The sequence below is a fragment of the Strigops habroptila genome, chromosome 4 (assembly GCF_004027225.2).
Source record: "Strigops habroptila isolate Jane chromosome 4, bStrHab1.2.pri, whole genome shotgun sequence".
NCBI classification, from domain to species: domain Eukaryota; kingdom Metazoa; phylum Chordata; class Aves; order Psittaciformes; family Psittacidae; genus Strigops; species Strigops habroptila.
Window position 1 is genome coordinate 15388288 of NC_046358.1, and position 13337 is coordinate 15401624.

Consider the following 13337-nt stretch of genomic DNA (forward strand, 5'->3'; position numbering starts at 1 on the left):
GAGTGAGAAATCAATGTTTCCTGAAAGACAAAACCCACCCTAGCCTTTTGAATGAAAAAGCCAGTTTTTACTAAAAACACATCGCAGCAGAACAACTCATGTCATTATAAAGAAAAGAACCACTTGCAAAATGGAATCCCAGCAGACACTCAATCTTTCCCCTTCTCCAGCTTAAAAACATCCCAGCCTCATCAAGCATCAAGGCCTCATCAAATTCATCCTTCGAAATTTAAGCAGCACAGCTCCACCTTTAGCCACCAAATCACACACATACACATCATCTCTCTTTCACTCAGGGAGCTGTCATGCTAATAAATACAAGGGGGTTAGCTGTTTTGTATTCCATGCATACTCCAAAGGGGCTCTTGAGATCTCACTATGCTGACGGAATTCAGCTTTGCCTCATTTGCAGCTGTTACTGGGATCCCAAATGGAATCAGATACAGGTCAGGTGTTTTCCATTCTATTGAACTGCATTGCTTTTGAAATCCTTCTGTTAATCACATCTCTTGGACATTGTATGAGAAGAGAGATTCAGATGCCAGATTCCAGAAATGTTAGTTTAAAAGAAAATTCTTAAAATCTGTGTAGTAGCATCCCCTGTATCTGTCACTCAGTTAAACTCATCCAAACCAGAAATGTATCCTGACCACAGCAGCTGAGGGTCAACAATATCCTTTGCACCAGTTCAGCTATGTTTCTGCAAAGATAGATACACCTGTAATAACTCAGAACACCCACATTTTCCATCTATTGAACTCACTGCTAGCAGTAAGGAGACTTTCATGTATGAGGTCTTTTTAGATATGCATAGGGTGTGTAACAGCACGGGAATAACCCTACCTTCCATGCCAACAAGATTTTCATCAGGGCTACATCCCCATCTCCCTTGTACCTACTCCACTACTCATCACTGGCCAAAAATCAGCATACCTCCCCTGGAACTACAATGCAAGACAGGATCAATCATTTGTATAGGAAATAAAGAATTCACAACAGAATAAAATCTGAAGAATTCCCTATAAACTGCCCCAAGTTGCCTCATCACAGCTGTAGGAACCTGCAAGGGAGGCAGCACCCAGAAAGAAGAAAGTAGGATAGCTCAAAAATACCATCCAGCAGAGTGCCCAAAGTTACAGAAATTGGCTCAGGACCATGACTTTGTTGTGGTACACAGCAGCAGAGCAGTAGCAATCAATGGCTGCAAGTAGAGCAGATAGGGAAAAGGCAAGGATCTAGGAGAAAGAGACAGAATATGGATCTACAGGAACAAAGGTGCAGCCATCAGAGGTATGTTTCACATATGCACAAATGGCACCTCCATCCACCCAAGACTACTAAGGACACGTTTGTACAGATGCTTGCCACATCTTGCAGCTCCACTTTTATTTGACTTGTGTTCTACTGGCACAGTTACAGAGTCAAAATAGTTTGGTAATCTCATCTTTAGATGTACTCAACAAGGGTGGTATCCTATCCAATGTCTGACTTGCTGAGGCCAAGCTATAAGGAAACCAATATGTTTACTCTCATTCATACCAATCATGTCCTTCCGTCATGCCTGGCCCAAAGCATACTTTATTCTTTCACACAGAGTCAGTAAAAAAACCAGCATTATGGAGGTCTTAGAGTTATGATGGTCCATGTACCTGGAGTCTCCCAATCTCACTGAGTTACACTAGTTTCTCAGATGAAGGGAGAAAATGTATAGAGGAAAGCATGAAACATTCGGTGCTGGGCTTCTGGTGGATACAGCGTATTCTCTGCAGGGTGCTCCACTCGCAGTGCTGCAAGCATGATGCTATTTTCCATCATCTTCCTACTTCGCCTTTGACCAGCTTTCATTCACAGAGACACTTCCAGACAAGAACAGTGTTCACGTTCGAGCAAAGTTTGCAGACTGCAACTGTTATCGTCCAAAAAGACGGAGGGGGGGAGCACTTCTCTCTGCTCCTCCTTCAAAAGTCAGCACCAGGGCTGCTGGATATATCCCTAGAATAAGCTCTGTGTTGATAGCAGTAAGAAGCTAAAAGAGACCAAGAGATGTGGAAACTCTCCAGGGAACCATCTCCGAGCCAGGTCTTCTAGGAAAGCTTTCGCCTCTCTGAGAAGCCCTGGAAGGTCAGGAAATAAAAGCTTTGCATCAGATGTCCTTTGCTCAGCCTGAATGTCTGAAGCCTCTTCTATTTGCTGGAAGAAGGCCAGGCCAGAGCTCTGAGCACTGACAGGAGAAACCCACACCCGCACAGGTAGGAAGTCAAAGTCAGCAAGAGCAGAGGACACAGCCACAAATGCTTTGCCTTCTGGCAACTCAGTTCTAACTCAGCCCACGTTGTGCTTCCAAACCACTCAGGTGACAGATGTGCTCTGCATATTGCTTATTAGAAAAGTGCCAAAGAGAAAGGATTCACTGATCATACCCTCTCCCTTCTCTGCTACCAAAAAAAATGCTATTTACCTAAATAAGGAGGAGGTAATTCAGCCACACAGGATAGCTACAGGATGGCTGCTCAAGGAACTGATATACTCAATTGAGTAATGTAGAGTGTGTACGTATGAAACAGAAGCCTATTTCCTGAATAAGCCATACCTGCCATGCAAAATATCTTCTTCTAACACAGTGTCTTTGACATTTACCTTCAGTCGTGAGGAGACTTACAATTCACAAGTGCCACAACCATGTATGATTCATCAGTTGTCTCCACAGGATTAAAAATAACTCAGATTGAAACCACCATCTATTTAATAAATGCTTATTACATGTTATTTAATGTGCCAAGTTTGGTTTGTTTTGCGTAGTTGAAGGATTTTTTTAGGATTTTTATTTTATATACAGCTCAAAAGCACTTTGCCATAAAATTAATTACACCTTAAAAATGCTTTCTGGTTCAGAATTCATATTGTTTGCTTTGTTTTTTAAAAACAATGTCACTCTCCTAATACATAGAAACTGTGTACAGAAGCCCCAGTGAATTCAGAAGCAAAAGCAGACCCAAAAGAATCACAGAATCATAGAATCAGCTAGGTTGGAAAAGACCATTAAGATCATCAAGTCCAACCATTACCCCAGGATGCCAAGACCACCACTAAAGCATATCACTAAAGGCCTCATCTACACAGTTTTTGAACACTTAAAACCACTTAAAGACACAGGGAACAGAACAGATTTTAGAGCTAAGAAACAGCAACAGTTTCATGAGTCTAGGAAGCACAGCATGGAGGAAAGAGGGAGTGTCCTACCAGACTTGGACAGCAACACATTGTATAGGGAAAGAAGGAAGATCCCATGTGCCAGTCTAATGTGGGTGACGAGATGCAGTCGAATTCTGCAAGGTCTGAGGGCCTCAGACAGCAATGAGAACATCTTGTGGTGCCAAGTCTCTGGTCACTGAAGCCTAAATGCCCCTGCAACGTAATGTTCTTAAAAAGAAATTGTAACTGATTTCCACAGAAAAGAAGAAAGAATGCCCCTATTCTGCCTGCTACTGGGCTTTCTTGCAGTTTTCAACATGTGCCCACTGGCTGATGCCCAATTAAGCCCAGCTGAACTCACTATGCTGTTTATAGACAGTAACAAAGGCTGGATGTGGCAATGATCCTGGGGGCAGGACAGAACAGGCCCTGGGCATCAGCAACACAGACTGCATTACCGTATGCATGCTCCTACATAGAGGTGATCCCTATCAGTGCCTCTACTGATCCCCAAACTACAAACATGCTTCCGATGAGGCTTTGACAGGCTGTAAATGAGCAGCACTACTACACTTTGTAGATATGCTCATAAAGACTAATTCCTTTTCATGTCCTGAAAACTTGGAGCACAGTGACAGCTTGCTCTGCGTACTGCAGAAACTCCATTCAGTAAAATTTCACTGGCATGCGGGTTCAGCCCCAGCCTCCACCTCCTCTGCCCTTCCAACACCAGAGTGCTGTCAAGGCTCCAATTCCTTCTGCTCTGCTTCTAGATGACTGAGTACCAAAACCCGGGGGCCCTAGGTGTCATCCACAGGACTGGCATTGCATGGCCACTCCATTATAGGGGAGGAATAGAAGATCCCAGGAGCAGAAGCTAAAGTAAAGCCCTTAGCATCTCAGTGCAGGCAGCAGCAGCTGCAGTATTCCAAGATGCCTCGACACTAAATATAGTTCTGACTGTAGAAGAGCTGTTTTGTTGACACATGCCACCATACATTTTGACACATGCTGAGCTGGCCTTAGCCCTACTGCTTACAACAGTTGTGTACGTAGCTGCAACCTGGAAGGTATTTTAGGATTAAATCCAAAGTCTGCCACCAAACACTGACACAGACACACACTCATACCTTGCACATCTAAACACTGACTTTTGGATAGTTCTCAGACAAATGGATGTTGTGGGTAGTCCGGGCATGCAGAATTCCCTATATTTTAGCTGAACCTTTGCACGGGATGCTTATAAAGCTGAGTGCATGAAAATGGAGATGACGAAGCTGTCAGCCAGAAGTGATGGCCTTCAAATACTATCACTCCTGGTTTAACTTTCATGAAAAATGACAGGATAAAATGGCTTACACAACATAAAATGGCTTACAACAAGTGGCACTATGAGAAGGAACCAACTTCCAGTGCAGCTTTCTCCTAATAGCAAGATTCTAAAAAGGAACTCAGATTATCAAACTCATGTAGCCCTATTCCTCTTTATTAAAATATTACAAGTAATTAGGTAACCCCACTGCTTTCCTCCTCCCTCCTGATCCTCCCCATCCTGAATCCACGTTCAAATTTGAGCTGACCTGAAATGTGCAGGGTGTTTCAACTCTAGATTCATTTCAAACAGTAGGCAGAAAAAGCCAAGCAATGGAGTTTGTATTGAAACTCCAATCAAAATTTCTTTAAAGTTCAGGAGAGTTGGACTGAGATCTGAAATTCAAAAAGTATTCACCTCCATTCACAGATAACTAAGGACATATTCAGCCTTTCAATCACATCAAGAATGAATCTGTCCCATTAGACCTGATAAATCTGCACAATTTAAATCTGGGGACAAATCAAGGTAACAGTTACCAAACATTTTCACGTTACTGGCGTATCAACTGTAAAATATCTTTTTTAATCCTGTAACTGGGAACAGTCTGAGCTAAGGAAACTCTCAGCAGACAAAAGCAAAAAAAAAAGAAGAATGGATTGAAGCATAATACAGATGTCAGAAAAACAGTCCACACAGTCTGCAGAGTGAGGGCCCGACGGCAGATACTGGAAATCAAACCCTGAAACACCAGTATCTATCTCCATAGTTGTCAAATCTACTTTTTCACCCGCTCTCACTCTCTCTTATTTGTGGAAAATTTGCCAAGCTAACAGAAGGGCCTTGCACTAAAGCCAGATAAGGAGGCAACCATGATGTCCCTCTTTTTGTCTTCTTGAAGTAAGCCAGAATCAGCAACTAAGCAGCTCTTTCAGTCTTAGTTTTGCAATCCAGACCATTTTTACCATTTTGTTCTGGGAAAGAGAGGAGGGAGGGAGGGAGGGAGGGAGGGAAAGAAGGAAAGCCATTTTAAAACCTTACACTACATTTCCAGCATTTGTATGCATCACATTGTTCAGCTCTGGTGGAAGGTTTAGCATAAGCAATATCTCACCTCATTAAATTCAGCTACCCTGTGAGCTCAAAATGTGCTCTGTGCCGCTCTTAGCAGTGCTACTGTGATTCTACCACTGTGTTGTTGAATTCAGGAAAGTCTCTAGCCTATGTTTCTGTCCATTAGAAAGACTGCCAGCTACTCATCTGCCTCCAACCTTCCTGTTGCCATAACTGTTGATGTTTGAAAGAGGGAAAGATAAAGAGAAGGAAAGGAGAGGGCATTTTGTGGATAAAAGAACCTTGTCTGTAAATATTCTTAAGTGATCTCCAATTCTGAACAAGATACAGGAGTGGAATAACCTGGAGATGGAAAGGAGCTGTCAGAACACCACTCATTACTTGGTACTCCACAGAAATAAGATAACTACCTGTAAGCAATGCATGTATTACTCCCCCATGTATTACGACCCAACTCTGCAGGGTTGCTATAGCTTTATTAAATTGTCCCAGAAGACAAAGCACTACCTGTTGGGAGCTCTTCCACTTGCTTCACTGCAACATTATTAGATCACTCCTTCCTGAATCTTTCTGGGTATTGCCATCTGTAAAGGGTTGGCTTTGCCTGCTATACCATTTCAGAGCTTGTGGGAGTTACAAAAACCCAGTCAGTGACTTTTTGAAGAGCTGAGCGCTGACAACTGCCCACAGGAGCCCCTTAAAAAGAAACACAGTTTCTTCCAGAGGGAGTCTTTTGGGCTGGTACTCTTCTGACCTGCAAAACATCAGCAAAAACACTAGAGCATTAGTTCAGCTTTCCTTTGGCATCTCAACCAAAAATGATACTTTCTCTTAAGATGAGCTTCTGTTCTGGAGGACAGAAACCTAGAAAACACTGTATGAGGTTCCAAAAAGGCACAGGGAGGAATCTGGAGAACTGTAAGCAGAAAGCATCTTACATGTCCTGGTAAATCTGATTGGCGAGAGAAGGGGAAAAACTGGAGTTCGTGGAGGAGTGAAGCAACTAACAGGCTCTACCCAGAGCTCACTTGCCGGTAGAGGCACTGGAGCTCTCTCTTTGGAACAACCTTTGCATTTAATGACACATTGCCAGCCACATCAGCACCCTGAAGCACATCTCCATGCCTTAGCTGACAAATCTTGAAAAATAAAGGTAAGAACCTATCAGGAGAAACACCACAGAAACCAGCACAGAGTGGGAGAAGAAAGCAAAAAGCCTGACAGAACAAGCAGAACATGGCTCGGAGAACAATTCAGCAAGGAAGTTTTGGAGTGAGAGCTGAGTATCTCCTTGAAAGATACAAGGAGAGAGCAGAGACACTTCCTGCTGCAGGAAATGAGGAAAGGACATTGAGTATTTTTGTAAATTGGAAGGTAACATCAAAGATTCCTAACTCTACCATCAATTTTTTCAGTATAAAGAACCCAAAGGGATTTGGACTGTGAGCAGCAAAAGACAAGACCTAGATGTTGAACTTCCAAGTGACTGGATACATAGTAAAAATATGCAGCCTTATTAAGACCAGCATTTCTTCCAGAAAACTGGAAAACAAGTTTGTTTTACCTAAACAAGGTATTACCTAAAAGGCTCAGATAATAATCTGAGCAAGTTAGACCTTGCTCACTTTCTTAATAAATCAGATGAATAGCTCCTGGAAAGCAGAATCCTAAAGACACTCCTGCATGATTACAGTGCAAAGAAAAAGCATCCTCTATTGTAATGCTCTGAGTGTATCAATAAAACAGCAGGAGAGAACTAGTGAACAACATCTATTTTTGGAAGGCACCTACCAAAGCTCCCCATGGTGAGTAATTACTGTTTGAGCTGCATGAAGTACAATTTGACCATTCTGGTTTATGATTGAGGGCAGAAAAATGGGAATAAATCAGCAATCTTCCTCACTTACAGAAGGTCAACGGCAAGATCCAACAACTTTCAACACTTGGATGTATTTTGTTTGAAGTATGTGCTAATGAACTGAAAAAGAAGACAAGCAATAAGATAACAGTATTTCAAGTGATACCATTACACATAAAAGCAAATTTTATACAGGTGCTTAGAAAGCTGTGGCACTGTCCAATTAGATAAGCTTTTCAAAGTCTCCACTCTGAACAAACGCTTGGTCCAGCTATGTCTATTTGACATAAAAGGAGGAAACCGCAGTTTAGACAGGGAAAGAAGTAAAAGACCAGAAGAACAACCACCCTCTGATACAGATAAGTCCACTGACAGGCAGATTTTCCTCCTGGTGTGTATAACTAGACACTTCCAATGTGCCACTTATTCTGGTTTACAAAGCTGAAGATGTGCTGGGTAAAATATTACAGCTCTCCATTCTTCTGCTCTCTTCCTGCTTTTTAAAGGTTATTTCAATAATTGACATGCATCCTCTCAGCCAAGGGAAAACAACACAGCCAGTCACTGATTCTGGCATAGATCATCGTGCTGCAGACCCTCTCCATGCAGCCATGTGTGCAAGCAGCTGTGAATAAGGGGCTATGAGCACCAGCTCTTGAACAGCCTGTGTTGTTAAAGCCTGGGGATAAACACAGAGACACCCAAATGAAAAGCTTAAACCATACTAACAACTGTTTGAGAAAGAGTTCCTTCATCAATAACAGCTATTAGCACATCCAAGTCTGACTCATCTCTTTCACCATCTGTGACAACGTGTCATTTGTATTAATCCTTCATTTTTCTTGCTCCACATTCTTCTCAGCATTCATGCTTGCCAACTTGCAGGAACATTTGCCTGACCCTTCCCCATAAAACAACCACCATCAACACGTGTATTTCGATGACCCACTGATCATAACCCAGAACACTGAATTGATTTGATATTGCCATCTTGGGAACCAGTTAATTGAGAATTGCTAATGAATCACTAATGCTCAGTGACTGTGTCTTCAACAGGCAGTGATTATATAGATGGGTCATTTCTGTGTGTACACAGTATTACCTCATTTTTTTTTCATCCCTACTCTACTACACACTTAAGAATATTTTCAGGTAAAGTGTATCAAGCGCCCTCATGAGAAGTATAGGGGCTAAACCACAAATACTATGCAACAGAAAGAATTTACCAGGGCAGTTGTTAAATGACAGAAATACGCCATTACTGGTAGTTTCACAAAACAAGCATCCTACTTTCAACACGTTAGATTTAATCCACAAAGGAGAGGTACAGAGTAGCTTTAAAAGGCAAGTCAAGCAATTCAAATTCATCTCTGAATCAGAATTTCAAGATGACAGCTTTGGGACACACTAAGATTTCCTTCCTGCTAATCCATCCCTGTCCCACAGGTGATAATTGCTTCTATGCCTTTCAGTAAGGGCAATAGAGATCTCCACAGTGAAAACCCCATTTTTCTCTCTCAAGTTGCCTCTCTGATTAACATAACTAAGCTAAATTCAGAGAAAAAAATGCATCAGCCTGTATTTAGCCTCATGCTCGTGGTTTCCATTTCAGCCTGAAAAAGTTCTTGTGTCCCTCCAGTGCATGGAGGAGCTGGTGATAGGCAGAAAACTTTCAGAATTAGGTGGAGAAAGGTCACAATGTTTTCTTGATGGCCCAACAAAAAAAGCAATGTATTTTAGGCACTGAAAAAAGTCACTAGAACGCCATAGCAAAGCAAAGTTTTAGAGAACAGCTTCAAGATTTGTGTTCTTAACATAAATCACCATTTGACAAGCAAGAGAGACAACTCTCTGCCATCCTCCTTCTCCTCTACCTGTCCCCACCGCCAGGAGAAGCATGGTGGGAACACCAGCCTAACATTGCTTTTCTTTTCTCAACACAAGACGTTCATCCTCTCTATTCCCTGCTGTTAAGCTCTGAATCAGAAATGATTGCCCCTATTGAAGGGCAGCCTACAATCTCACCTCTAAAATGTTAAACATCATGACTGCCAGAACCTATTTCAGTCAGTTGAAGCTGTTAAGAGCAAATTCCTTTAACCACTTAAAATCAAGGGCATGTTGGCTTTATGCAAAAAATAAGCCTGCACTTTGGGCAAGTAGGGGCTGTTTCTCTAAGAACCAGCAGAGATACTTGCAAGGCATTGACAGCAGCACACACAAACAGTGCCACAAGGTGGGCCACTTCTCGTCCTTTAGCAGCAACTGTGGGGTCTTCGGGATTATCCAAAGCTTTCTGCCTCCCTAGCACTTTTCTAATCAGTGCCTTTCACATCCAGCCCACATCTCCATAATTCCGTGTTCACTTGGAACAGTGGCATTCACGTTCTGACACCAGCACTTTTAAAATTACACTTAGAGATGGCAGTAGCAGAGTAAAGTGGTTTCCCTGAAACAGCATTTTGACTAAGTTGTTCGGGGGTTTTTTTTCACCACAGCCGCAGAAATCTGTGTGCTGGATTGTGTTTGGTTTTATTTTTTCCAGCTTCACACCCCACCTTCAGAACAATGTGTTCTCATTCAGGGTTCTTACTTATAAAAATCCTAAACGGAGGATGTATTTATACACTACAGACAAATCCAGTAGCTAAAATGGGACATACCAGCAGTTCAAGGAAAGATTAATTAAAGCTTGCCAAGCAGGCAGAACTTGAATACAGAATGGGGAAGGCTTTTTCCTTCTCATCCCTGCATGTCTGAATGTTCACACAAGAACATCTGAAGTCCTGTTTTAACCTCCAAGTGAAATGCAGTGGAGCCCAGAAACCACTGCACTGTGTAATTTCAGTAGAGATTCCAACACTCCCTTTTAATTACCATTAGAAGAAAGTCAACAGTTTGATCAGATTCCTTGACAATGTCTACACAACACTTCCTCAGTGGTTTATAGTTAAGTGGCAAAGCTGGTACCACTGCTAAGGAAAAAAAGAAATCCAGCAATTTAAGAAATAGGACTCAAGACTGAAATTCTTTGCAGAACTGTGATCTTCAAGTGCTGGGCTGGCAGACAATCTGGCTTTTTGTGGCATTCTTGCTGCAATTCAGCCATGTGGCGTGTGACAGCTCAGCCCCACACTGCTGCAGGGACTTGGGTGAAGGGGCCAAGGAGCTTGGTCTCTGCAGAGAAGCTCCCAGCACAGAGGATGACCAATGTGCCAGGCAGACTGCATCTGTGCCTGTGTCCCAGTGATACCCACCCTGCTCCCGCAAGATCTCTGAGTCTTTTCTGGCCTTCCTTCCTACCCAATTTCTGCTCCCTTCCCATGGATCCCAACACAGTAAAGCCAAGAATACGTGAATACTTCCCTTGTATAAGAGCACTTTGCAGCCAAAGCTATTCTATTTGCCATTAGAGTGTGTGACCAGCATGCTTTTTTGTGCGTTAGCTGACAATAGTCTGTGGAGGAGCATAAGCAGAGCTGCAACAAGTTTTCTCTAAAGTCACTAGAAACCCTTCTGAAGAGTATTATATACACAATGAAAGAAGAAAAAAATCCACATAACCATGGATTACTACTCACCTTTTAAAATTAAAATTCCGAACTGCATTTCCAAACTTTGTGCTATACTTGCTATATTTAGAAAGAAAGAAGTGAAAGAAGCCCTAAATATTACAATTCTTTTATTCCCTTTCATTCCATGTTTTACTGTTTGAGTAATCTCGTTTATTAAAACATGCTGAGGAGCAACGAACGCAAAAGACCATTTGGGTTGACTGTGAACTCACTATTTCATTTGTTGCATTTGGACTCCCATGCAGCCTATGTACGTAATTGAGACAGCAAATATTTCACCAGTTAAGCAAGTGATTTCTTTCATACAGTCTCCAGTTCCACCTGGGAATCCCCATGTTAACAATTTTTCACATGAGGTTGCCAGTATCTCAATCATTCTATATTTAAAAAATACCTATAAGAACCCAAGTATTCTCCTGCACTAATGAATATTAAATTCTTTCAAACCACAGAACCATCTAACTTGGCCTATTTCCCATTTAACAGCTTAATGTCCTTCAGTTAATGTCAGCAATCTACCTTGAAAATTATCTCCAAATTTTAAGTGATTCAGGGAAAGAGAGCTTCTAGTCTATTTGCATGAATGTTATTAACATCCAGAGTAGCTCTAATAGTTCATCAAGTGCTTATTACTAGCTAGACTGAAGTAGATGAAGCAGGTGGCTGTATAAAAGATGAAAAACCAGCATGACTTATACCTTACACTGCTACTTCTCCATTCCCAGAAAACACTGTTTAAATGAGCCAGCCCCAGCTGTGTTCCCTGACTTCCCCCTGCCCCAGCAGTCCTACTGAACCAGGTTGAGCCTTTTCTTTAGGTTCATTTCCTTTTCTTTTTCTTCAGATGCACACTTCCCTCATGCACTCGCTATGGATAAGAACAAACAGGTTTTCTTCAGGCCTTCTTTTCTCATCCACTCTAGGTCTCCCCCAAAAACTCTTCCCAATGATGCAGTCAGCCATGGATATATAGACAATCCTGCTCTCAAGCACAAGTACAGCTGTTTTTCTAGAACTCTGCTTGCCTTTTCTAAACTTCTTTCTCTCTTCTTTCTCTGGAAGTACTCTGTCCCAGCAGCAGAATGACGTACTCAGCATAAACTGCACATCTGCTCCACTTTCCCGAGTAGAGAATACATAGTCATTTGGCTGGTGAGCCCGAAGATCTCCCTGTCTGCCCACCCAACCCACACCAAGAGATGGAGTACAGGTCTAATGTGGACTGCCACACTCTAACAGCTGGAAACACCTTTTCGCCCAGCACCAGCATGATCAAGAACACAGAAAGGTGAGACAGACAGACAGTAAAAGCAAAAAGGGCAAGCCTGGAGCTGGGAGTTCTGATGACATCAACACAGGTCTTCAGAGGCATTCCTAAAACTGGAATCCAGCCCTTATTGCTGTAGAGACTGGACCATCCTGCTTAAAATACTGGTACTCAGCAAGAACTCCTTGTGTCTACTTAATCTCAGTGAAGCTCTTAGGGCTTCTTTGGGCTCAGTTCAGAGCGGATCAGAGCTTCTTATTGCTCCAACTGCACAGCCTCTACTGCCTCAGAGGAGTACATGCTTGTACCTGCTGTTCTGACAAACTATCCTCCAACACCCGACAAAACAGCCAGGACGAGGGCAGTCACAGAACTAAGTCAAAACATTCATTTCCAAAGGGAAGAGAAAAGGAGTAACACCAAGCCAAATAGAGCTAGCTCAGAGCAGCTAAGAGGACGCAGTTGAATTAACAAATATCAGTACCTGCTGACACAGAGCAAAAGCAGCAGGTTTTCTATGTATCAAGGCAAAAAATGCAAGCCAGGCACAAATGCAAGGCTGATGAGAGGTGGTGAAAAGTGATGAGAGGGAAGAAAACCTTCCCAAGGGGAAACATGGATGGAAGAGCCAGACACAAAAACAAGCATGAGAGCTTGGTGAATGATCTCAAATCATTCATGTGCCACTTTGAGTAACTACCCTGCATACTAGGTACAGTTACTCTTCTTTACTAAGAGTGCCAGCCTAGGATTTTGGCAGCCAGGTAGTAAACAGCTCGCTCTACAATGAAGCTTGCCTGCAATCAGTTATAGCTGCAGCAGCAAGGACAAAACTTTCAAATTTGACAAGGAAAGCTGTTTGAGTCCGCACAACATTGCTCTTCATTTAAACTAGTGTACATTCTCATCATATGTGGATCCTTCTTCAAGGAAGCTTTGAAAGACCTGGAGTCCCCCTCAGCTGCACCTGGGGAAGAGACAGCGCAGAGCTCCAGAGATGACATATACCAAGCACGGCAGCACAGATGCAGCATGAGCCTGCCAGAAGCTAATCAGGAG